Genomic DNA, 24,227 nt, shown 5'->3' on the forward strand with positions numbered 1-24,227 from the left:
CTTTCAGAGGAGGTTTCAATTTCTGTGCATCACTTGTGCTCATTAATACCCCAAGTGTGGCACAAAATACCCATGGCAAGAAGCAGATGCAATGGGATTACAGTGCCCCTCTCTCTGTGCTGGAGCCTGAAGGAGCTGAGTTATAATCAGGTTTGGTTCCAGCTTGTCAGCTTACCTCTGACTCGAGGTTGTTAGCTCCACTTCAGACCTGAAGGAGGGCTTTGGGGCTTGGAAGCTGGTTCATGATTTCTAGCTTATCACTTCTGTGTTGATAAGAAGTGCTCCAAGCCTTGACTTCAGCATCCCCCCTCTTGCCATCTCACCAGCTACAGCCCTGCAATGACAGCTCTGCTCAGGCACTGCTGATGGTGATTTCATGGGACAAGATAATGCCACTATATTGTACCAAAATGTATTCTTTCCTTCTTAAAACTGTGAACCTGTCACTCCAGCTGGCTTCCTGAGAAAAACATGGACATGTCTGTTCCTGACAGGGCACTGTGCTGGAGTTCAGCTCTGCAGTCCAGGGCTGTGTATGGGGAGTAGCCTCCTGCCTGAGTTGTCACAGAATTTCTTCAAATTTTCTCTCTTTCTTCTCAGAATTTTTTCCTCATTTTTTAAAGGAAAATTAGTTTCCCTGCAGGGCCCTGGCGTGGAGAATCACCCAGGAGAAACTCCTGGAATTCCAGTTTCCAGTATAGCTGCTGTTCAGCTCAGTGTCAGGTACATGGACTTTGACATGGGGGCAGTGACTCCCAGTGAGAAGGAACAGCATTCCTAAAGAAATGTTGGATTGTTGGATTTTGCAGAAGGAGAGGAAATGCTATTTGGGGGAATGTGTGGGCAGTATGTGAAAGTGGATTAAGAGTCAGAGAAGGGTTGTTGTCAGTGTGGAACATGGAGAGTAGAGTTAATTTCATTAAAAATTGGGTGATGATTTCCAGAGTAGTCACAAATCACCTCCACAGCTCATGAAAGATGGTTCCTCTAGGAGGAACCAGTTTGGGTTCCCAGTTTGGGATTGGAAAATCATCCCCTTTTGATTTCACAGAGTCCATGTTACTAACTTTCAAATACCTCACGTCCATCAGCTGAACTCCACCGCTCTCCTGCAGTTGCAGTCAATAACTGTTTGGGAAGCAGCCTGGCATTGCAGTCAGATGAGCTCAGCCAGAGCCTGCTTGCAGAAATTTGCAGAAATTCTGTGTTTTGTTCCTGGGCACAAAATAGATCATGCTACATTCAACACCAGGGACACAACCCAAGTCCTGTTACATAAAGATATTCAGGGGATTGTTTCAAACCTCCTATCTGCTGGAGGGATACGTGATTCCCTGTTGGGAATCACAGAAGCATTTGGCAGTGAGTTCACCCCTGAGGAAAATCGGTGCCATCCAGGACAGGTCCATCAGGTGAACAGAAAGCAATTGTTCAGGCACTGAGGCAGGGCTGACAGCTGCACTGTGCTGCAGCAGCTTGTGCTGGAGTCATGGAGCCTAAATGGAAAGAAAATCATTGTCTCCTTTAATTGATTTCTATAGAAATATATACTTAGCACTTTTTCTACATAGTCATCACTCATAAGGTTTGACATTTAATTATAACTTAAATAAACTCCTTGGGGGTTTGTGCCTGAGAAAATGGCTGTTCTCACTGACAAAAATACATAGGCAGAAGTGTTCTTGCACCAGGTCTTCTCTTTGAAACACATATCCATAGATTTGGGTGCACACAGCATGTGTTTGTGCTGCCCTGTCCCTCAGCCAGCACTTTGATGCAGTCCACAGACTGCAAAACATTTAGACGTTCAAAAGGCTAATAAATTAATAACAGCACTGGGCACAAAAGGTTATTTCCACATGACAGGGAAGCTAAAGTCTTGTTGAAGTGGGAAAATAATGTTTTCTCACTCCCAAATAGCATTTAGAGCCTGGTATGTTGAATGACCTCCTTAAGGCATCTGCTCAGCAAAAGTATTGCAGCATATCATATTTAGTGCTCTGATATCTTTACAGCATGTCTGACATCACTAATGCACACTCCAAGGCAGTACCAGGACTTTGAACCTCTTTTTTTTTTTCTTTTTTCAATCAAGGAAAATAATTGTTCTGAAAAGATATTCTTTAAAATCACAATGAGATTACATAGCTGCCTCTGAGGATTGAGTAATAAAGCAGGGTTTGGGATAAGTCTTCAAAGAGTTAATTACTGCCTTCTGATGCTGGAAGAGAATATTAATAATATCTGATTCATTAAGTGCCTCTCAAGATTTCACACAGCTGGAGGGGGCCCTCTCTGCAAACTTGAGCCATGGAGTTTGGCTTGAGGAGGGGAGTCATGACTGATTTTTAGGAAGCTCTGTGGCATCCTAACATCAAAGGGAAATGAGCAACCAGGATGGAAATCTTGGGTTGAAAGAACAACAGAAGTCAGGGGGTCTGCAAATGTTTGCAAAGTTTCATTAGTAAATTACACACTTGACATGGGAATTTTTATGAGTTAGTCCCTGCTGTCCTTGTGTAAGCACACAGCAGTGGGTTTTGGATGAAGGAGTGGGGTGAAAGGGAGCAGAGAGAGATGAATGAAAGCAAGCAAACAAGCAAAAGAAGGGTGAGGAAGAGGATCACCAGTCCTGGCTCCAGTTGTTCCAGCTGGGGTGTCCTGGGTTGTGGGATGCACACATGGCCAGGCTTTACCCAGGGGGGGTACCTGTTTGTAAATAGGTTTTCCCATCTCATTTTCTAACTAATTTTCTAAATTAGTTGTCATGCACAGTCAGTTCTTCCAGACATTCCTGGCATTGGGTTGGAAAGCTTTGAGGGTCTTGCTGCTGTCCATGCCCACATCTCAACCTCATTCCTGTTCTTGTGCTGTGCTATTTCCAGGAGCCAGAACAAGGATGTTTGTCCTGGAAAAGTGCTGCCCTACCTACCTCCATATGCCCCCTGCTCCAGCCACATTCTGGGTTTTTTCTTTTCCTTTTCTCATCATTGCTTCCATTTGCTAATGTACCACCTCTGCTGAACTGCCAGCCCAGCACAGCCTGTGCAAGTGCGGGGGAAAATCCAGATGAAACCTTCTCCCTGCTGAAATCACAGCTAAAATTCTCCTGTGCTTCCATACAGCAAAGATTTCAGCTTTTAAGGCACACAGTCACATCTTGCTGCTTTCTGCTGTGGCAGAATGAGCTGTGTTAAAGGAATGAGTCAGGGGAAGAGGACAATTGTTCCTGTCTGACCCCTGGTGCGTTTGCTCCTGGAAGGTGTGCTGAGAGCCAACCAGGAGATGTGAGGAGAGATGAGTGCCTTTAAGGCAGTGAAATGCCATTTGGGGACCTCAGGTTTTTCTCCCTGTGATGCTCTTAAAGCCAGGGACAACACTGTGAGTAGCTGATGTTATCTAATACCTCCAGCACACAGAATCTCTGGGGCTTTTTAGCGGGTGAGGCCATCAGACTGTGTTAACACACACGTCCTATTTTCCTTTTTTCCTTCAGATTAGAATAATTTCTTTTTAAATTGCCTTCCTCTTCTTGCTTGAGGTTTTAATGCATCACTTATGGTTTCTTGACTGAATCACTCATCAGTTCTGTGTCATGTGGTTTTTAGAAAAGCTTTATTTCAAGTTGAATTCTGCATTCACGTGTCCTAAAAGTGAAGGTTGTCCCAAGGTTCAGTCACAATCCTTATTTTCATTTTCCACACCCCCCCAATGGTTCAATGGTGTGCTGTATTAGTGACAGATGCAGAATATCAGAGGCAGGGAGCATTGTTTAGCTATCAGCCCTTGCCCCTGCAGGTCACTTGTGTTCTGGTGACTCTGAGGACTTCCACACGTTTTGAGCTCTGAATTGAGCTGCTCACAATTGCAGGAGCTGAGGTCAGAGCTGTTAGCACTTCACCAGCTGGTGCTCACACACAGTCCCCACCAGTCCTGAGGAGTGACTTGCTTACATGGAAAGGGGTCACAGCATTGTCCTTGTGTCAGGCCTTTTCTCTCCCTCTCTGGTTTTAAGTTGGGTTGTTTTTCTTTTATATGAACATGTTATCCCCAAAAATTAGTACTATTGATATAGTTTATCTTTAGTGACTGTTTAGTGTGATTACCAAGCAAGTAAGTTACACCCTCAAAAGTCAATTTGGTTTTGTTTTGTTCACATCTTAGGTGACTTTGCAGCTGCCATTGTTCTTGGAAAGACTTTCACTTTGAAACATTTTTGAATATTTTTATTGTTTAGCTTTATTTCATTCACCACTCTCTCCAGATATGTTAATACTCAATTGCAATATTTTCTAAAGGACTGTTCCACTCATTTATATCTAACACCACCTCTGATGGTGTCTACAGATGTATGTCAAATGGGCTTGGGTGGGAAGAGCCCACTCCAAGCCTTCAAATAAACTCACCTTGTCCAAATTGTTGATTGGTCCTCTTGGGCTGGAAATTTCTGGAGAAACTGCTCAGGGATCTGAGCAATCCAAACTCATGTGAGGAATTTATCAGTACAGGTAGTGCAGCAATTCCTTGTGTCTTTGTAGCTGTGTGGTTACAGACAGCCCAGCAAAGGCCATCCTCCTCCTCCTGCCACTGAGAGCCCCAAGGATCCTTCTAAGTGAGAATTACAGATCTGAAGCCAGAGTTATTTCTGCAGCTCCTTTCCCATCTCCTGCTCCCCTGAGCAATTCCTTGTGTCTTTGCCCCTCTTCAGGGACATGGGGATTTGAATTTAAGGCATTCAGAGTAAGGCAGTGAGTCCTTGGAGGACTGTGTGTGACTTTGCTAGGTAGAAGAGCAGCATAAAAATTGAAAGGGAGAACTGCAGTAGCTTCAAGTTCAGCCCTTGCCAGCTGGGGTGGGACGGCTGGGGCAGAGTGAATGCTGCAGGAGCTGCTGCGGGTTTGCTGTCTCACTTCTGTGTCTGTGACAGAGCTGGACTCTTTTCCCTGAGCCTCACTCCTATCCCTCTCCTTATTGCCACTTCTTCATCTGCTGCACACTCATCTCTTCTTCAGGTCATCTCCTCTGGGTGCTCTTCATGGTCATTCTGACCATGGGAAATCAGGTGCAGTGAATCCCCTCCCTGCAGGAGCAGAGGGAGCACAGAGGTTTTCTCTTGCTTGGCTGTGCAAAACTTGGTGCTAAGTGAACTTGGTGAAACTCTTGAATGCACTAAGGCAGCAAAGGTGGTGAAAGGGCTGGAAGGAGTGTGGGGAGCAGCTGAGCACTTTGGGCTCTCTGGTGTGGAGAAAAGGAGGCTGAGGGGTGGCCTCATTTCCCCCTGCAGCTGCTTGAGGAGGGGAAGGGCAGAGAGAGAACTGCTGATCTCTTCTCCGTGGGGTCCAGTGGCTGGATGTGTAGGGATGGTTCAGAGCTGCTCCAGGAAAGGTTTACTGGAAATTAGGAAGCATTTATTTACTGAGAGGATGGTCAAACACTGGAATGGGCTTCCTAGAGAGAAGGTCGATACCCTCAGCCCATCCGTGTTTAAGAGGCATTTGGACATTGCCCTTAAGATCATGCTGTAAGTGTTGATCAGCCCTGAAATGGTCAGGCAATTGAATTAGATTATGGTTGTAGACTCCTCTCCTCTCCTCTCCTCTCCTCTCCTCTCCTCTCCTCTCCTCTCCTCTCCTCTCCTCTCCTCTCCTCTCCTCTCCTCTCCTCTCCTCTCCTCTCCTCTCCTCTCCTCTCCTCTCCTCTCCTCTCCTCTCCTCTCCTCTCCTCTCCTCTCCTCTCCTCTCCTCTCCTCTCCTCTCCTCTCCTCTCCTCTCCTCTCCTCTCCTCTCCTCTCCTCTCCTCTCCTCTCCTCTCCTCTCCTCTCCTCTCCTCTCCTCTCCTCTCCTCTCCTCTCCTCTCCTCTCCTCTCCTCTCCTCTCCTCTCCTCTCCTCTCCTCTCCTCTCCTCTCCTCTCCTCCTTTCAATACTCACCTCAAACCCAGGGTACTGAATATCCAATGGGAGGTTTGGGATGCTGTGGATTCACAGCACAGTCTGGATTAGCACATTTTGACTGCAGGCAGATGCAGAGATCAGCCAGTGCACTATCATCTTTAGTAGTGTTTCAGAGCCACATAAATCCCCCAGGGTACCAGCAGGCCAATATTCTATTCTGGATATAATCTCTGAGTTAAATGCCTTCCTCAGACATCCTGGCCATGCTTCGGTAGGAGCAAGAGACAAATCACCAGCTCTGTTAAAAGCAGGACTGAACCCAATTCTGATAATCCTTTGGCATTACAGAGGTAGACTTATTATTTTCCTGTATGTGGAACTTCCCTATCTAAATCTAAATCAAAAGGTCATTTTATGTTGTTTTTCTGCTGGTTTTTATTGAGGAATGCAAGGCAATTTTGCATACTTCTCATTCACGGATCTTGGAACAGCATTGTCTAGCTGCAGGACAAAGAATCCTGTGTGCTGGTGTGATGATTTCTGCACCCAGAGACTCAGCAGCTGATGCTGAAGGCACTCAGCTGATGGACCCCAGTGAGAGGTGTGAGCATCCCCTCGTCAGGCAGGCAGTGCAGTCTGGGTGATTTGTTTGTGTGTGGAAAGATCATTAAACAGGAATGTCAGGTCCATAGGGAGACCAAAATGTGACTGGCTGTGTTAGAGTGAAGATCCAGATTGATGATTATTTGCTATTGTATTTTCTGTGAATTAATACTATTTTCTTGTTTAGAAAGCTCTCATAACTAAGAAATTCTCCTTGGTTGACACAGAAAGCATTCTGCAGGCTGTCTGTTGATACCAGTTCAAGGCAGCATTGCTTGCACAGGACATGACTGCTAATAAAAAAAATAAATCAAAGGTTTGCTATTTTTAATCTTGTAAATATTAAAAAATAAACATTTTGTGTTTACCTCCCCTCATCAATTAAAATTTATGCTTTTAATCTCTTCCCACTGCAAAAGAAGGGGACAGAATGTGCATGGTGCAATGGGAAGGAACACTGCCATTTCATTTTTGATTTCCAGTTAAGGAAGTTTTTACCAGCAGGCAAGATTCACACAGAAAGTGAGGACAGAGGTTACCTCACATCCCTCCAAACAATTATTCCAGAGCGATGGATTTCTTCTTACAGGGGCTGCTGAGTCTAATTCCTGTGTGGATCTATGATTTTCTTTTCAACCTGATAACTTCAAGAAAATGGGGAGATGTTAAAAAACTGAGATGGTTTATTCTGTCATTGCTCCCTGGAGCTGAGCACCAGACATTTTAGCAACAGCACAATATGACTTGACAGTACAAAACAAGCTTCTGACCCAGACTTCTCATTCCCTAAACCTTATTTCTGCCAGACTGGGAATGCAGGTAGAAATGCACCCAAAGCCATGGCTGGGGAAAGAGAACCTCTGCCTGTTCATGGGGGTCATATCAGTGGATCCCCATGGGCTTCACAAGGCACAGGCAGAGCCTGAGCATTCATCCAAGTGGAAATTGTCTGGCTCTGCCCAAAATGGATCCATTTTCACCCATCTAGAAATGATCAGTAACAATTTCACAGAAGTTTTGCAATGGAGACAGCGCTGATTTTATTTATTAGGTTTTTGCCTTGGCTTGAACAAAACAGCTCCTCAAATAAATAAATAAATAAATAAATAAACAAATAGCTTCTCAAATGCTAAATAAAACTCCCTGTGTAAGGCCTTTCTTTTCTGTGCAAGTTTAAATCCATTATTCTATTATTTTTCAGCTCACACTACACACATGCAATAATACCCAAATGTGCTGGTTCAGCACACAATAATCATTGCAGTCCTGCAAATCCTAGATTTACCTTGCTGTCAGTGCTTCCTACAGTGCATGTAGGAAAGTATTAAATGGTAAACAAAGTGCGAGAGGAACTTTGTGGGAGAGTTTGCATAAATCTCACTAGTTTTAGTTAAAAATAAAACCCAGCCTGTCACTCCCAACTTGATGATGGCTGATTGACTGTGCCTTTTTTAATTGTCTGCCAGTGGCTGTGATTAGCAAGCTGGCTCAGTTTAGGTCCCATGCAAAGAAGCTCTGGAGGAACCAATTCAGGAGATGCTTTAATATATTCCAGAGGTGGGCATAGCTGTCAGGAGGGACAGGGACATTCTGGGAAGCACCTGAAATAAGCTGAATCCCCTATTATTTTACTTCTGAGCAACTTACTGAAAGCTAAAAGTATTCTGCGCTTTTAGGAAGGAATGTATATTATTCATTTGTTTTTTCCCCCATATTTTTATTTCTCAGAACTTACAGCCCTAGCTCTTAATTTGTTTCCCTTCCTGAAGATAGCAAAACCATAATATAGGTTTTAGTTGTAGGTTACTGTTAAAAAAAGGAGCACAGTGTGAGCAGTTATAAAAGCCTCTGATTCTCTCAACTCCTTAATTAAACTGTCAGTGATCTTTTGATATTTTGAACTTTGGTACCTCCCCTCTGACTTCTGGGTGAATATCAGATTTTTATTAGTACTCTACAAAGCTGTCTCAGCTGCCAAAAAGGTTCTATAACTGTTTCCTGTATTAAATTTCCATCAGTCATGTACCTGCAGAGCAGGGGACTTTACCTCTCCGTGCTCTCTGAGTACATATCCCTTTGGAAGCAGTCCATTGTCCTCTTTTTTATTATGAACAGCACTCCTGTTACCTCAGGAACAGGCTTTGGCTTCTTCTGAGAGCCTTGAACACTTCACACTCCTTTAAAAATGTGAAAATGGGGACCTAAGCAACCAGCAGATGACAGCAGCAAAGAACAGCCATTTCTAATCAGGATATTTCTAACTGATCAGATGAAATGAAGCCTTTTTATTATGATTGAATTTGCTTTTCCATTCATGCTCACTGCTTGCCTCTCAGTGCACAGACATCCACTTTTCCTGTCCATGTCCCTGACCTTAACAGAGCAATCTTGTCATCTCCATAATTAATTTCTTGTCTAACCTCACTATTTTCACCAGTTCTGCCTTCCTTGACTTGATGCCACTGTAGTGAATTTCCATCTCCATCATTTGTCTGCGGTAAATCCATTTTAAATGGGGCAGTTGCTGGTCAGAGCAGCTCAGCTATGAATGACCATCCTTCTCCCAGGCTGTATTTGCCCTCCTGCCAAGGAAGGCCACACTACAGATGTAAATGGATGAACTGGATCATGCATGTTTTTCATGTGTGGGTAATTGTCCCTGTTCCCATTTCATGAAGGACACAGCCGAAAACCTCAAGATGTTCTACAAAAGTACATGAATAATAATTTACAAGCTCAGTGCAGCCCTGCATTAATGTCCCAAACAGATGCCTGGCTGAGCCTGATGAACCATCAGCTGTAACTTTAGGCATTTGTTAGAAATTCTGTAGTGTGTCCCATGAAGAGCTTCCTGCCAGACCAGTTGGGCTCAAATTCAGTCCAGCATGTCAGGCAGCTGCTAATGGGGGTGGTCAGGAATCTGCCAGGACAGAGACTGTGTCTGCAAAACCCCAACAGCCTTCTTTAGCCTTGCTGGCCTTCTTGGGGACAAGATGCTCTGGCCCCATGGATCAGCCCTGCCCCATGTGGAACACAGAATTACAGAATCACTGAATAGTTTGGGTCAGTTTGGCTTTGAAGATCATTTCCACACCCCCTGCCATGGGCAGGGACACCTTTTACTACATCAGGTTGTTCTGAGGCCCATCCAGTGAGGCCTTGAACACTTCCAGAGGTGGAGCATCCACAGCTTCTCTGGGCAACCATGTGCAAATCCTTCTCCCAGGGAAGATTTCTTCCATAAATTGAATCTAAACCTTTCTGCATAAAGCCATTTCCCCTTGTCCTGTTAGTGTGTGCCCCTGTCAAAATTCCTTCTCCAGCTCTCTTGTAGCCCCTTTGGATGCTGGAAGGGGCTCTCAGGTCTGTCTGCCTGGAGCCTTGTCCAGGCTGAACCAGCCCAGCTCTCTCTGCCTGTCATGACAGGTGAGGTGCTGCAGCTTCTGAGCACCTTCATGGTGCTAACATCCAACACAGGTGCACATTTGTCCCCAGTGCAAGAGCCTGAATGAGAGATGTGGGACTCCAGGCAGCTCTTCAAAATGCAGTTTATTGTATCCTAGAGGTTACAGCAGCCCAGGGTGGTGGGTGACAGAGCTGTGCCCACAGCTGTCACCTCTAGCTGCAGACAGGCCTGGACACCCTGAGTTTAGGTTACAAATGCATTATATACTTTTATTTTGGTCACAATGCATTATATACTTTGCTGAGCATCTTCATACAGTAGAACCAATCTATACCTTAACTATTTTCTATATGAGCCTATCATAACTACTGTCATTACCATATTCATGTTACTATTCTCCAATCACTAAAAGTTAGTACATTACAGTTGAAGCTAGAAGTTGTTTTTCAGTTTTCTTGCAGTAGAAAATTCTGAGACCTTTTTCTACTTGTAACATTTGGTGACTTGTTTGCCTGTGCTCTCTTTCTGCTTGGTAAAAACATCTTGTTTGAGGTGGGTTTATCTTCTGCTCTAAGCCATAAAAACCCCTTCTAACTAACACACCCTTTGCCTCCTTGGTTATCCAGTAAAACTGCCTCAGCAGTTTTTTCTTCTATATCAAAACTTGCTTCTGTTTCTATTCCTTCATCAGACTCTACATTTGAAAATCTTTCTGCTAAACATTCATATCTGTGAGACTTTCTTACCAAACTTTCATCCTTCCCAACACCCCTAACAGCATCTAAGGTGAGTGACAAACCCCACTGAGGAGAGTCAGGCACCTTGACAAGGCTTCCCTGGGAGAAGGTGACTGAAGAACTGCTGTCTTGTGTGAAAGACTTGGAGTTAGCTGGATTTTTTGGACCTCAGAAAAAAAAAAATCTAGGAGAAAACCAGGGAGATGCTTTAGCCAAAGTTTCTGAGCTCTGAAGGAGCTCTGGAAGGCAAACACAGCATCTGAGATGGAAAATAACAGAGGTAGAGATCTGTACTTTTGTGTAGTATCTTTTTACATCCCTGCAGCAGTGTTTATCTTGCACCAGCTGGTGTTTCATTAATTGTGTGTGCACAGGGAGTGGTAGAAAGCAATACAAACTGTGTGTAAACAGAGTGAAGCATGGCCAAAAATAGGCAAATACAGAATTATCAATATTATTGATTGCAAAGACCTGTTATTTGTGCAGGTGCAGGGTTTTCTTCTAGCCCCAGACAGGAAGAGGGGATTGAGTCTAGTTTTACATGAAGTAATTTCTGATCAGTTTTAAAGCCAGGTTTTCCAGAGCATACAATAGTGAGGATTACAAACTAATTTGTTTAGGTCTGGAGCAATGAGATAAGCAAAGGCTCTGCAGAACCAGCAGGCTCAGCCCCTATGGAGCATCCTGTGTCAGTGCCTGAGTGCATGGATGGGAACAAAAACACTGCTGGTGAGCTTTACAGAGATCCACAGCTGGCACAGAGGCAGTGGCTGCCATACAGATAGCAGGGGAGATCACCAAGAAGCACATGAGGAAAATGGAAGGAGCTTCCCTGAGAGTAAATAAAATTTGGAGACCCAACAGAATGATACCCACAAGCAGGAAATGGTCAGATTGTTAAAACCCTTCACAGCACAGCCTCAGCTCATTGCCATGAAGGCCCAGAGATTGATTTAATGCAGTCAGTGGGAAGGAAATGGCTCTTCACCACACCATCTGCTCATGCCATCCCCATAACCCCACCAGTAACTCTCCTGTGCTGCCTCTTCCTCCTGTGGGGGGAGGAGGCCTTTAGAAATAAATGCAAAGCTCTGCAGAGTTCCCACTTGCCAAGTGCCTCAAGTGACATCTCCTGAGCTGGGAAAGCATGCAGTGCTCCCTTTGGGGACAGGAAGAGCACTTCATCCTCAGGGGATGTGTGTCACATAGGCAGCCCCGTGGTGCTGTCCAGGAGTGGCTCTGCCATGACTGTCATCAGCAGCTCCATCTCTGCACAGACAGCTTCAGGGAGCAGCACTCTGAATTTTCACATGGCTGGTGCTGTGTTTCTGTGCTGTGGTAGGGAGCTCACTAGCTGGTGGGTAGCTCGCCTCCTGGCTTGCCCAGCTGTGGGTGATTTTCCTTGACTCTGCACCAGAAAGGAAGAGCTCTTCTCTGGTGCACAGTTAAGTATGAGGAAACATTAGCAGAATCTTTGAAATAGTGTCTTTGCTCTCTAAAAAAAAATTTAATTTGATCCGGCTATAAATAGAAGGCCCCTGCTCTGCTGACAATTACAAATGTCTCAAAAAGCTGTAATTCCTTCAGTCTCCTGAGCTAAAGCACCCTCAGTGGCAGAGCTATGCCAGACACTTAAGGCTAAAGGGAAAAGTTTTAGGTGAAAGCAGCACATCCTCTTCATGATAAAGTTCTTCTTCACAGCATACTCCTTAATGTTTGCATGCTTGTATTGGGTCTTTTTTTTTTTTCTCCCCAAGTGGTTCCTCCCCACTGAAGCAGTGACTGGCATCATATTAAAGGCAATTTCAGCATGTTCCAACAGCCAGCACTCCTTAATCACACACTGCCAACCAAGAGCTCCCAACTGGGAAAAGCTTTGCTCTTGCTGGGTGAGATGTTTCACTTGAAGAATCCCTGGAATGCTTTTTAAGGTTATTCCACCAAGCTTTCTGTAGTTAAATGAAGTAGATATTAAAAGTTTAAATAACCTTTTGGCCTTCTTTTCCTATCAAATTTGGATTTCCCAATGGTTCAAATGAGTTATTTCAGATCTATTGCACAGTGGGCTGACCCTGTCTTTCAGAGGTGTTAATCCTTTCCAAGTCTTGATTTCCAGTTAAAAGAATTGTCAGGTCACCCTGCCAGTGGATTTTGTGCTGTGTCTCTGAGTTGAGAAGCAGAGATGTTGCTGAATTGCCCCTGCTCATTCTCCCTGGCAGTATCCCTGTGGCTTCCTTTGCAGGGCATCCCATGGGTAAGGTGGGCACTGGGATATGATCAGTGGTCATTTGAACTCAGGTTTCATCCAGAAGATCTGTAGGAAGGGAGTGAGCACTGGCAGGAATGTTCTGAGTTTGGTTCAGACTGCTTCAGTCTTCTCTGATACGGCAATAGGCTGTAAAGAAGTAACTGAGGTAATTTTGGCATGATTGGCTGGCTGAGAGAAGAACCATGGTGCAAACTTTGAGATTGCTAACAGAGAGAGATGAGAGCAGTTCTGAGTGCAGCCTGATCAGAGAATCACAGAATCCCAGGATGGGACCTCAGTGGATGACACAAGAAAAAAAAAAGAACAAAAAACCATATTGGAGGTGGAGAGCTGAAGAGCTCAGGTTTGTGGATGGAAGAGCAGAAGAATCTAGTTGGGATTTCTTAGGAAAACAATGAAAGTTTGGAAACTTCCATTAGAACTCTCTGAGCATCTTCAGACACTCCAAAATCTGATTATGTTACTACAGTGATGTCTCTGTTACTAGCCCTGGTTGAGGTGAGGGATATCTGACAGTGACTTAGTACCATTTTTTACCTCCCTGTTTTTTAATGCAAACTGGAGTCTTGGCTCTTCTAGGTACAGAGGCTGCCCTGATTCCCTTCCATTTGGGTTTTTTTAAGTTATTTCTTCATTTCTGACTTAGCACTTCCAAACAAAACTGGTGGTGGGTGTTCTACCTTGCATGGCAATGGAAGTGCATTGTTCTAATTGAAGCTCCTGCTGTAAAAGCTTTTCAATAAATTAACAAAACCTTGAAAGTGATGAAGTCAACAGAGTAGCTGGTGGCGCATTCCATATAAAACCAAGGTTTCTGAAAGCCAGGTGGAATGTTCTCAATGTCAGAAGCAAGGCTGATAGCTACGGGTGTTATTTTTTATTGGGCCAGTGGATATAGCTGAAAAAAAATCAACAATCTTTCAGTTGCAAAATGCTTTTTCAGGTCTGAAGACTTCAGATTAAATTTCAGGCACTTTATAGTCTGGTACAGTAATATTTAAGTTAAGAAACTTAAGCCATAATGATTCCAATTAATTTAAATTTCCACTTAAAGCACAGAGTAGTATATTTGGGGAACAATTTGCAATTCTTTTGCTGATGTATTACTTTGTAAATGGAGAGACTCTCTTAGGCATTTAGTGAGACCATTTAGTCTTCAGGCAAAAAGCAATAAGAGGCAAAAATGCAGAGAAGAAAATACAAATTCTGCAAATCCACTGTGCCCATGTTCTGAGTGGGTTTGTGCTGGGGATGTGCAGGAACACTGCACAAACAGGGCTGGCCAGAAGCCAAACATGAGGATTTTGATATTTTTCATTGGAATAAAAGCACAACCTTTGTCACTAAATAAACAGAAATAATTCTGCCTCCCTCCTCACCCCTCTTCCAACAAAAACCTGAGCAGCAGTAATTTGTCCTGGTCTGGATTTAATTTCAGCAATTAACTGCAATTTAAGGTTAGCCTTTTCAATTATTCCAAATCCAGAACTCTATACACCAGACAGGACAGTGGTGAAAATAAAGGTTGTTGTTATATTAATAATCTTCTTTTACTTCTAAAAAAGATATTTGTATGTTTAATCCTTTTGCAGTATGGATTTTCCTACTTTAGGGGCTTTAGGTTGGAAACCTCGGCTCCATCCCCCCAGCTTATGCACTGAGCAGCTCAGTGACCCTGGGCCAGGGATGCACGACCTCTCTGTGCCCTGTGCTGGCCTCTGGCACCAATGGCAGCTGCGTAAATCCAAATTCCTCCAATGCAGGGAGAGAGGAGGGCTGGATTACTTTTGCATATTGTTATTGGTGATTGATTTTCTGCTCCACGTTAAATCAGGCTGAAGAGCAACTTGTAAAGTCTTTTGGCACTTTTCCCCTGTTTCTGCAGTGTGCCCCAAGCTCAAACCACCCTGCTGTCATGTGCAGGCTTTGAACTGTGTTTCCCTCTCCCTGCCCAGGAGCGTGGCCCCCTTAGGAGATCCTGAAGAACTGAAGGCTGTTTTCTTCTTTTAATCATCCCTGGTAAAATGCAGAGACAGTGATCTGCAGCAGAGATGAGTGTGGATCAATTGGCAGTGCTGCTGACTGACATGTCATTAGGCCAGTGCCAATAGCAGATATTGATCCAGCAGCCAGTCAATATAAGTTTGCAAGGACCCAGGCTGGCTGATGGAGTTGGGAGCTGTGCTGTGGAAGAGGAAACTGTCTGGCAGTGAGCACAGCACCCCTCAGCTGGGCTGGAAGGCAGTGGGAAGCGCCTAAACCCTGGGGTACCTGATGCTGATGTGCTGGCAGGGTTGGCGGTGACAACGTGGTCATAGTGGTGCCACGTGTCCCCATCTCCTTACATCAGTGGGGTTCTCTGAATGTCATGAGATGGTCTGGTTGGAGTGGATGGAGGCTGTCTTTGCTGGGATTCACTTCCACATGCAGTGAAAGATCTTGGGTGTAATGGGCTTGGGTTTTTAGCCATCTGCAGGGCTCCTCTTTCCCCCTCTGTAAGTACCTCAGCTTCCCATCTTGCAGGAGAAAGAAACATCTGCAAAATGGAAAAAAAACCCAAGAAATCCTGTCAAGAGAATTCTGCTTTTCCCTCTGCCTTAATGCCAGACAAAGAAATAGGAGAAATATGTTCCTTGCCCTTTGCTCTCTAATAATTGCATCTTCAAGGAAAAAAAGAGAAAGGGGAAGGAGAGATGACTATGTGATACTCTCCATGAAGAGCACATCTGCAAGTAGTTTTCTCACTCACAAAATGCCCAGTCCAGATTAGACTTGTTTACATGGGAAGGTTGTCAGGGAGTGATGGAAGGTGTGAGTTTAAATCCCAAAGTGATAACCCTGACCAGTGAGAGGGAACAGGGGTGCCCACAAGACATTGCTCAGTAACAGTTACACTGCAGCAGCAGTCAGACTCAAATTGTCCTCTGCTGTTTCCCCATGTTTAACCAACTCAGTGTTATATACAGAAAACAGATTAGACTCTGATTCAATGCATTATTTCAGCTCTCCTATCCAGTTTTGTCTTTTTATTGAGTTCATTGTAGGATTTAGGGTTCTGAAAAGGAGTTAGGAGGCTAAAGCTGGGCTTCTTTGCTCCCAGCTGTGACAGGAGCCCCAGAGGAGCTGTGACCATGGTCACAATCCTTCTGAGGCCACACAGATCAATACTTCACTCTGCAACAGGCTGATCTTACAAGGCCAAGCAGCAACAGATCATGGCTGAAACCCACCATAAATTCATAAACAAAGTTGCCTTTCTGGTTTATTGATTGAAATGATTTTATATATGGAAGGAGCATTTTCCTCACTTGGATACTATTGCAGAAATCGTTCTGAATCTGTCTGCTCTGCAACATGCTAAAGCATCTGCTGTTTGGTTACAGCAAAGAAAACAGAAAATACTGAGTGAGAAAGCAGCAAAAATAAGCGATCGATTCCAATTCCAGAGTCTCATTTAAAATCAGTGGAAAAGCTCCCCACTTCCAAAGGAGCACAGTGCCCTTCTTCAGCATCCCTTTCCAAGCAGACAAACAGAGCCCAGCAGACAGCAGAGACAACAGCTGAACCTGCAGCCACAGGAAATCCATGAGCTGTTTTCCCCCGGGATATCAAAAGGTGGAGGCATCTCTGGGCAGGAGGTGCTCAGGCCTGAGTGACTGAAAGAACAAAAAAACTCAGGAAACTGAACTGCTCTCAGATAATGCTCTTGTAGTTGGTGGAAAATTGTACAATTTTGCCAAGAGAGGAGAAGGTTTTGGCATTTCTTCTGGAAATCTGACTCCATAGCTCAGCCCACATTTGGCTGAAGGCGTAATCACACTGTTAAAGAATCCATCAGGCCAGCTGAGTGATCTGACTGATCCTTCCTTGCAGAGTAGGTGTCAGTAGATGTCAGTGCCTTTAATCAATCTGAGATCGAAGTCTCAGGGGATGAGACCAGGACTTCATGTAGCACTGTACATCCATTGTGCACTGCCCTGAACATCTCAGGGCAGCATGCTCTGGGCCCTTGATCTTGAGCTGAAACCCTGAGCATACCTATGTGCATTCTTTCTGTGCCTGTTTTGTTTTTGTTTTTGTTTTTTTAATGAACTGCCTCAGTTTTGGCAAGAGGCCAGCACAGTGACCTCTCTCTGCTGTCAGCCATGGGTTTTAGTCTCTCAGTTGTAAATAGTTAGCAGTGACAGAGGGATTTCCAGTTAATTGGGGAAATGAGGGCAGTGTTATTATCCTGTGTTACACCGGGGGAGATGGAGACATGAAGAGTGATTTGTGCAGGACTTCCCACTTGGCTGAAGGTCAGGCCAGCAGGATAATCCATCCCTGTGAATCCCAGCCTGCTGCTCTCTGAGTTTGGCACGATGCTCCAGGGATGTGACAAATGAGACTTGGATCTCTGCCCCCTTCTCTCCTCTTTCTTCTTCCATCCTGACATGTTCTAAATGAAACCAGGATGACTTCAGATCCATACTCAGTATGAAGAGGATGGGTCAAACTCTCAATCACTTTCTTCTTAATATTCATGTTTTTTCACAAATGCAGATCAGCCTAATTGGCTGCCAGCATGCACAGATGTCTCTCTGCAAGAGTACTCAGGTGCTGTGAGAATTGATTGTGAACATGAAATGGAACCAGATTAAAATTTGACGTACAGTAATCAATTTCTAAACAGTAGGACAAGCAGTAAGGAGATGATGGAATTTCTGGACTTTGGAAATCAGTTATTTGCTACTGTTGTGCTCTTCTGAAGGGTGTATTCCTCATTACATGTCCTGATTTTTCTTTAGATGAGCAACTTGGGGGGACAAAGATCTTTATTAAGTCATCATAAAAGAATTAACCTCTTCCTTGCACATAAAATGCTACTAAATAACCCTTAAAAGGGCTTTTTCAGCATCATGGAAATAATTCTCATTTGCTTGAAGCAACATCACTTTGTTACTTGGATTGGAAATCTGCACATCTTTTGCAGGTCAATTCAATAGTTGCTGAGGAAGAATATATGTGAATACAGTTTCTCCAAAGCAAAATTAAAATGTGCTTGGTAGGAAGCTTTTGCTGTAGCATGTTACTGTGTCTGTGAAGTGAGGATCAATGGAAATTTGCAGAAAGGCTATTATTTACTGTTTCTTTCAAGCAGCTGGAAGACTAACCTGCAGAAATCTTCTTTTCCTCCAAAATCCAGCATGAAAGACTGTTTAGTGAGACATCCCTATCCTGGAGATTAACTAATTGCTCAGCAGTCAGTCATTTTCACTGCACAGCCAAGGACAGAGATTCCTTTCTCACACGCAGATGGAGCAGTGGTTTAACACAAAACACTTCCTGGGACAGGAGGATTAAGGGGAATTTACTGGAGAGCAATTAAAAGAGTTGTTAGAGCAGTTTGTTTTTGAGGCTGAATTTCACATCAAAGTGAAGCTATCTGAGGAGTGTACAGAGAAGAAGAACAATAAAGCCATCATTTCAAACCATCTACTCTGCATCCTTGGAGTGCAGATTAATAAAGTGAGCTAAGAGTTTATGGAGATTTGCAGGAGTGAATATGGGGATGCAGCCTAAAGGCTTGTGTGGGGTCATTTCCTATTAATCCATTTCTGTCTAGTCTTTCATAGTTTGACTTTTTAAATTTACTTTTTAATTAATGTAAACAAAAAAGGGAGATTTTTTAATATAATGTAAGTTTTATGGTTTTTTAAAAACATAATATCTGAAAAATAAGATTTAAAAGCATTTTGGCATTAGGTATTAGTAATATCTTGGGAGCTTTCTGGAAAAGAAAATCTGAAAAATAAGATTTAAAAGCTTTTTAACATCAAGTATTAATAGTGAGTCTAGTTCTCTGGGACCTGCCTAGATTTTAAAAACACGTTCATTTTGGAGCAAATCTTTTCACCAAGGGTTATACATTAGGAGTTGGGTTTGACTGGCCTAGTTTTCAGAATATCAGAAAAGAGGGTCCCAGATATGCCCTGTTTTGATAACTGAAGGCTCCTAGAGAGCGCCAGTCCTCAAAGACTGAGGGATGAAGATCCCAGAGCCCCCTGAGCCCATCAGAGCCATGGCCTGGGAAGGGTTTGCTGGGTTTGGCAGTGCCAGCAGTGGGAGTGATCCAAGGGGAGTGATCCAAAAGGGACTGATCCCAGCAGGATCTGTCCTACAACACCAAAAGGCTGGGTATGCAGAACAGACACATCTCAGGTGGTCTCCAGTTTCCCAGGGGCTGTGGGCAGGGCATCCCCATTCCCCTGCTGGAAGGTTTTCTTGGGAAGTGTAGTGAGAATAAGGAGGAAGGGGTGGGTTTCCTTTCCCTGCTGGTGGTTTGTCACAGACATCTTTTATGGAAAATCCTTTCTTTAGGGTTTTTCCTCCTGAGAAACTGAGAGGCCTCAGGAACAAAATGTAAACATTGATTATCTGTTGCTGTGGAATGCAACAGGTAGATTTGTGATTGGCCCATGTTGGTTGTTCCTAATTAATGGCCAATCACAGTCAGCTGGCTCGGACAGAGAGCCAAGCCACAAACCTTTGTTATCACTCTTTGCTATTCTATTCTTAGCTAGCCTTCTGATGAAATCCTTTCTTCTATTCTTTTAGTATAGTTTTAATGTAATATATATCATAAAATAATAAATCAGCCTTCTGAAACATGGAGTCAGATCCTCGTCTCTTCCCTCAACCTGAGACTCTGTGAACACGGTCACAGTGGTTCATCCAGGAAATTGGAGACCACCTGAGATGTGTCTGTTCTATCCACCTAAGCTTTTGCACTGCAAAGCTCATCCCACTCCAGGTGTTGTGGGACAGATCCTGCTGGGATCACTCCCACCCCTGGCACTGCCAAACTCAGCAAACCCTTCCCAGGCCATTGCTCTAATGGGCTCTGAGGGGTCTGGGATGCTCCATCTGATTTTCCACAAGCTTTCAATGAGAGCCACCAGTCTGGCAGGGTCTCCTGGGCAGTCATGGCTTGTCCTCCCTCTGCAGCTTTTGGAAGAATAAAGTTTGTCTGTAAGGACTGGCTGGGCCCTGAGGCTGTGGGGAATTCATCCCAGCCAGGAATTGGCAATACCCCAACACCCTGAGGTGGAAATAAAACCAGCATCAGATGAAGGGTGCAAAACACACACACATACGCAGAGAAAAAGCCTCCATACAGGAGACTTTTTTACACCCTCTGCTCCAAACCCTGACATTTTCACTGCCAGAGGTGGGGATTTGACTCCTCCATCCCACCATCCATGGAGGGTGTCTGCTCAGAGGCGACAGGCACGGAGCTGGCTGTGCAGACACCAGAGACAAGCAGGCAGCTCAGGGTACAGCTTGTCTGACCTGCTTTAACATCCAGCTGCAGGTGAAAGAAATGACTCACACCTTCCAAGTGCCTTTGTCTTCCTCCCTCCGCTGTGCTCCTGGAGGGTGAGTTCAGATGCCGACAGAGGCTTTGTAGGTGAACCCTGTTCCGAGTGTCTGTGCTCTGGAAATTGGGTGTATTTTATGGGGCAGGAAATGTATTTATGTATTTATGTATTATGTATTTTCAGGAGCAGGAAATAGCACACACGTCTGCACTGGAGTATCCTGTGTCTCTCTAAATCCTGGATCTGACATAAATCTGCCTTCCACATTAGCATGACAAAAATGTAAATTACTTTTGTACAGTGCACTCCAAGATGCGAAAATTAATAGTATTTTTTGCAGACATCTTTATGGAAATTTTATATTGTACAGCCTTGTAGCATTATTTCCAAAGAAAATGAGATCTGTGTTATTGCAGTATTGGGTATTGGTTATACCACTTAAAACTTTTAAAATCCATTTGCCAGCTTTGGCTAAGCTTGTGTAATTTCAGGCCAAGGAGGCAAGGGAAGGCAGCTCTCCTATTTCCAAAAACAAAAAAAAAAAAGGCTTATATAAAAGGGAGCCAAGGCCAACACACCTTGTGAGGACACTCTAACTCCCTTTTTGAATGGGAATTAGACATTCCTGGAGAAGGTGGAGCAGCCCAAATCCTTCTGGTGGGATCTGAAAGCTGGTGAAGGAGCTGCTGGGTGGGTCTAAGCCAACTGCAATCCAGCTGCCAGCTCTGAAGTGTGGTTCAAGGAAGGGTGCATTTCCCTGAAATCCTGCCTCCATCACCTGGAAAGCTCCAACTCACCTTGTCTGCTCCTTCCCCTTGCTCCATCTGCAGTGTTTTCAAGTACAGCTCTGGACCTGTGCTGCCAGGTGGGTCCAGGTTAAAAAAAGCCCTCTATTTCTTCAAATTGTTTAACCTGAGGAATTAATCAAGATCATCAACCATTAACTTGATTATCTTGATTCTAACCTTAATAATTCTGTGATTCTATTATTCTTATCTCACTGATCTCAGATGCCTTCTCAGAAGTTGCTGTATTAAATAGGAAAAATCCAGGGATCTGGACAAATACATTGGATTGTGAACAATCAGATGCAAGGGAGATGGGGCTTCTACAAGACATTGATTCAGACAAGATAATTACCCCCAAAACAAACTTTTCAGAGATGATCAGCACTGACATCAGCCTGGTCTGTGCTTTAATGAGAGTGACCTGTGGTTACTGAGTGGATGTGGATGTGGCTGTGGGGACTGAAGTGTGGTGTTTCTGCTGCAGAAATGTCCAGTGAGCTGAGTCAAACCAATTCTCCCAGGACAGGGTCTGTGACAATCTTTTCTTTTTGGTGGCTTTGTGTGGCTCTCCCTCCCTCCTTCCCTCTCTCCCTCCCAGGCAGTGCACACACACTGCATCCATCACCATGACAACTGTGCTCCCTCTGGATCCATGGCTGTCCCTTTCTGGCCATTTCTGTGGAGAGGAGCAGGCACACCTTGGGCACCACTAACAACAGCATGGGATGTTCAGGCACAGGACAGGGTGATCTCTGCTCAAACAGCTGCCACTGTTTATGAACTCCCTGTAATTCTTCAAGACTTTTACCAGCTCTGTAATCCCTTCACGTACCTGCCTTGGAGTCACTTATTAAGGGATCTTTGTGCAGATCTCCTGGATGGAGCAAGGTCATGCAGGGATGATTTCCACAGTACTGCTACAAAAAAAAAGACAGCAGACAAGAGATGCATTTCAAAGCACCAGAAAAGGCCACAGCTTTACTCTTTAATTCAGTGTGTGTCTCAGCTTTGAGCTGCCTCCCTGACTCCTCATTGCTGGTGCCCTCATCTGCACTTGGCTTTGGGGCTGGTTATACAAGCTGGCGCCTCAGAGGGGCTGCGACACATCCATTGCCAGGACCTGGGGTAAGGTCCCCCTTTGGAGGGACAGAGTTCACACTCACATCAGTTACCTCTTGGTGTGGAAGGGAGGCTGAGGTTGAGATCAGATGGAGAATCTTAAAATGCTGTTTACTCCTCTGTGCCTGCCTCATAAATAACCTGAGTATTTCAATCCCCATGGCTGAATGTCAGTTAACTTCTGCTTCATCTTTGCCAGCTCAGTAATTAATGTCATCTCTGTTGCCCCTTCTTCCTAAAATAAATACACTAAGAGAAAACCAGGAACCTGGACCCATGGGACAAAATGTGTGCCACATGGAAGAGTCTTTCACAATCTCATCCATAAAGGAATTGGAGTCCTGTACTTAATGTCTGTTACATTAATGAATTTAGAACTTGGTGTGAGACAGAACTGTGGCTCTTTATTCCTTGAAATAAACTATACACACCTAATTCAGCTTTTTCTTTAAAGATTGTGACTGTTCCTGGGACATACATTTGGGCAGGCCTGTGTGTAACTTCTCTGAGAAGGGTCAGGGACAAATGAAATAGCTCATCCAGCCTAAGATTTCAAAATAACGCTCTTCCAATCTGCAGAGAAATGTCAGATCGCATGAGATGTTTTTCAGTTCTTATTTATAAAGAAAAAAAGCTGGTTAAAGTTATTAGACATTAATAGAATTAAGTTTCCATGCAAACATTTGTAAATGTAAACACATTTTAGCTATTCTGGTTTAGTTTAAACCACTGTGGAAGCAGATTAAATCCAGCCACATGAAAAATCTCCTAATATGGAAAAAATTGGTAATGAAAAACAACTATTGCTCTGTTAGTGCTAGAATTCACATCTTGTTTTTTTTTTTCTTCAGTTCTTTGTCTATGTAGGATCTTTCTTTTCTTTTACTTGTACATATTCTACTGCTCTCAAGTACTCCTGACCAAAACTGGATCCTTGCTGTGCTAGGATGCATCTTCCTTGGTTAAGGGGAAGGAAGAGAGGGAAGTTCTCCATGGGGTGAAATGATTTCCTTGGCAGAGTAGTTCAGTGGGAGAGTAAGGACCAAGACTTCAGTCTCCATCCAAAGTGCCATTATCCCACACGGTGAGTTGGGATGTGAGGGTCTGCTTGGTTATGCATTTCTGAGTGAAAAAGAAAATAAAACCGCTATGAACACCTACAAGTTACATGAGAGAGCCAAGGAGGGAGTAGGCCCAGGGCTGTGCTCCAGCCCACCTTTGCTCCTTTGGAAATAGGGCTCCACTGGGGTAGATCACTCCTGAATCCTTGACTCTCAGCAAACCCCTGCATTTCTGAGTCCCTGGGCATTTTCTGCACTAATCAGCATGTGGCAGATCTGCTTCTTCAAAGGAGCTGCCCAGAACCATCTCAGGCTGGAGCATTTTCTGTCCCAAGAGAAGAAAAGGGAAATAATTCATTGAAGATCTCTGTCAGCTTGTGTCCTGCAGGAAGCTGAGAGAACATGTTCTGAGGAGGTGACAGCAGGGCTTTGGGTGTGTGTCTTCACTGCATGGCCATAAAACTTTGCCATGGGGTAAAGCTCATGGCTGTGAGTGGTCAGTGGGTCCTTGGCCTCACACAGCAGACCAGATCCTGTATTGCATCCTGTATTTGATGGCATTTTCCACCTTGGCCACCATCCCTTTCTGCTGTTCCCAAAGTGTTTGCTCTGCTCTGAGTCACAGCAGCACTCAGGCTCAGACCCCTTTGCCACTGGGCTCAACTCATCCAAATGACGACTGGCCAAGTGGTTCTGGGGCAAAAAGCTTCACAGTAATTTCCTGACTTCTATAAGGACGTACTTCAGGAGTGTGAGGTACAGGTGGTGTCAGATTAAGAGAGGTTTTGGCTTTTCTTCTGCCAAATCCAGCAGCAGCAGTCACTGGTAATTATATTCTGTGCAGGGAGATAACCTCTTTCTGGGGAAGGTTTGAGCTGAGTCTAGAAGAGGGATAAAAGAACCAAGATTGGACTGAGGGAGACAGGGAGGTGAGGGTAATTTTCAGTGAAGTGCAAGCTTTGGGAGAGGAATCAAAAACTGCTGCTGTGGT

The 24,227-nt window shown here is 44.3% G+C and overlaps 1 protein-coding gene across 1 annotated transcript in view; it reads left to right on the top strand.

Moving 5' to 3' along the window:
* The window catches only part of KCNH5 (potassium voltage-gated channel subfamily H member 5), a 160,489-nt gene that overhangs the window by 125,710 nt on the left and 10,552 nt on the right, over window positions 1-24,227 (top strand). The window lies entirely within an intron of this gene.

This window comes from Zonotrichia albicollis, chromosome 6, assembly GCF_047830755.1.
Source record: "Zonotrichia albicollis isolate bZonAlb1 chromosome 6, bZonAlb1.hap1, whole genome shotgun sequence".
Classification (NCBI taxonomy): Eukaryota; Metazoa; Chordata; class Aves; order Passeriformes; family Passerellidae; genus Zonotrichia; species Zonotrichia albicollis.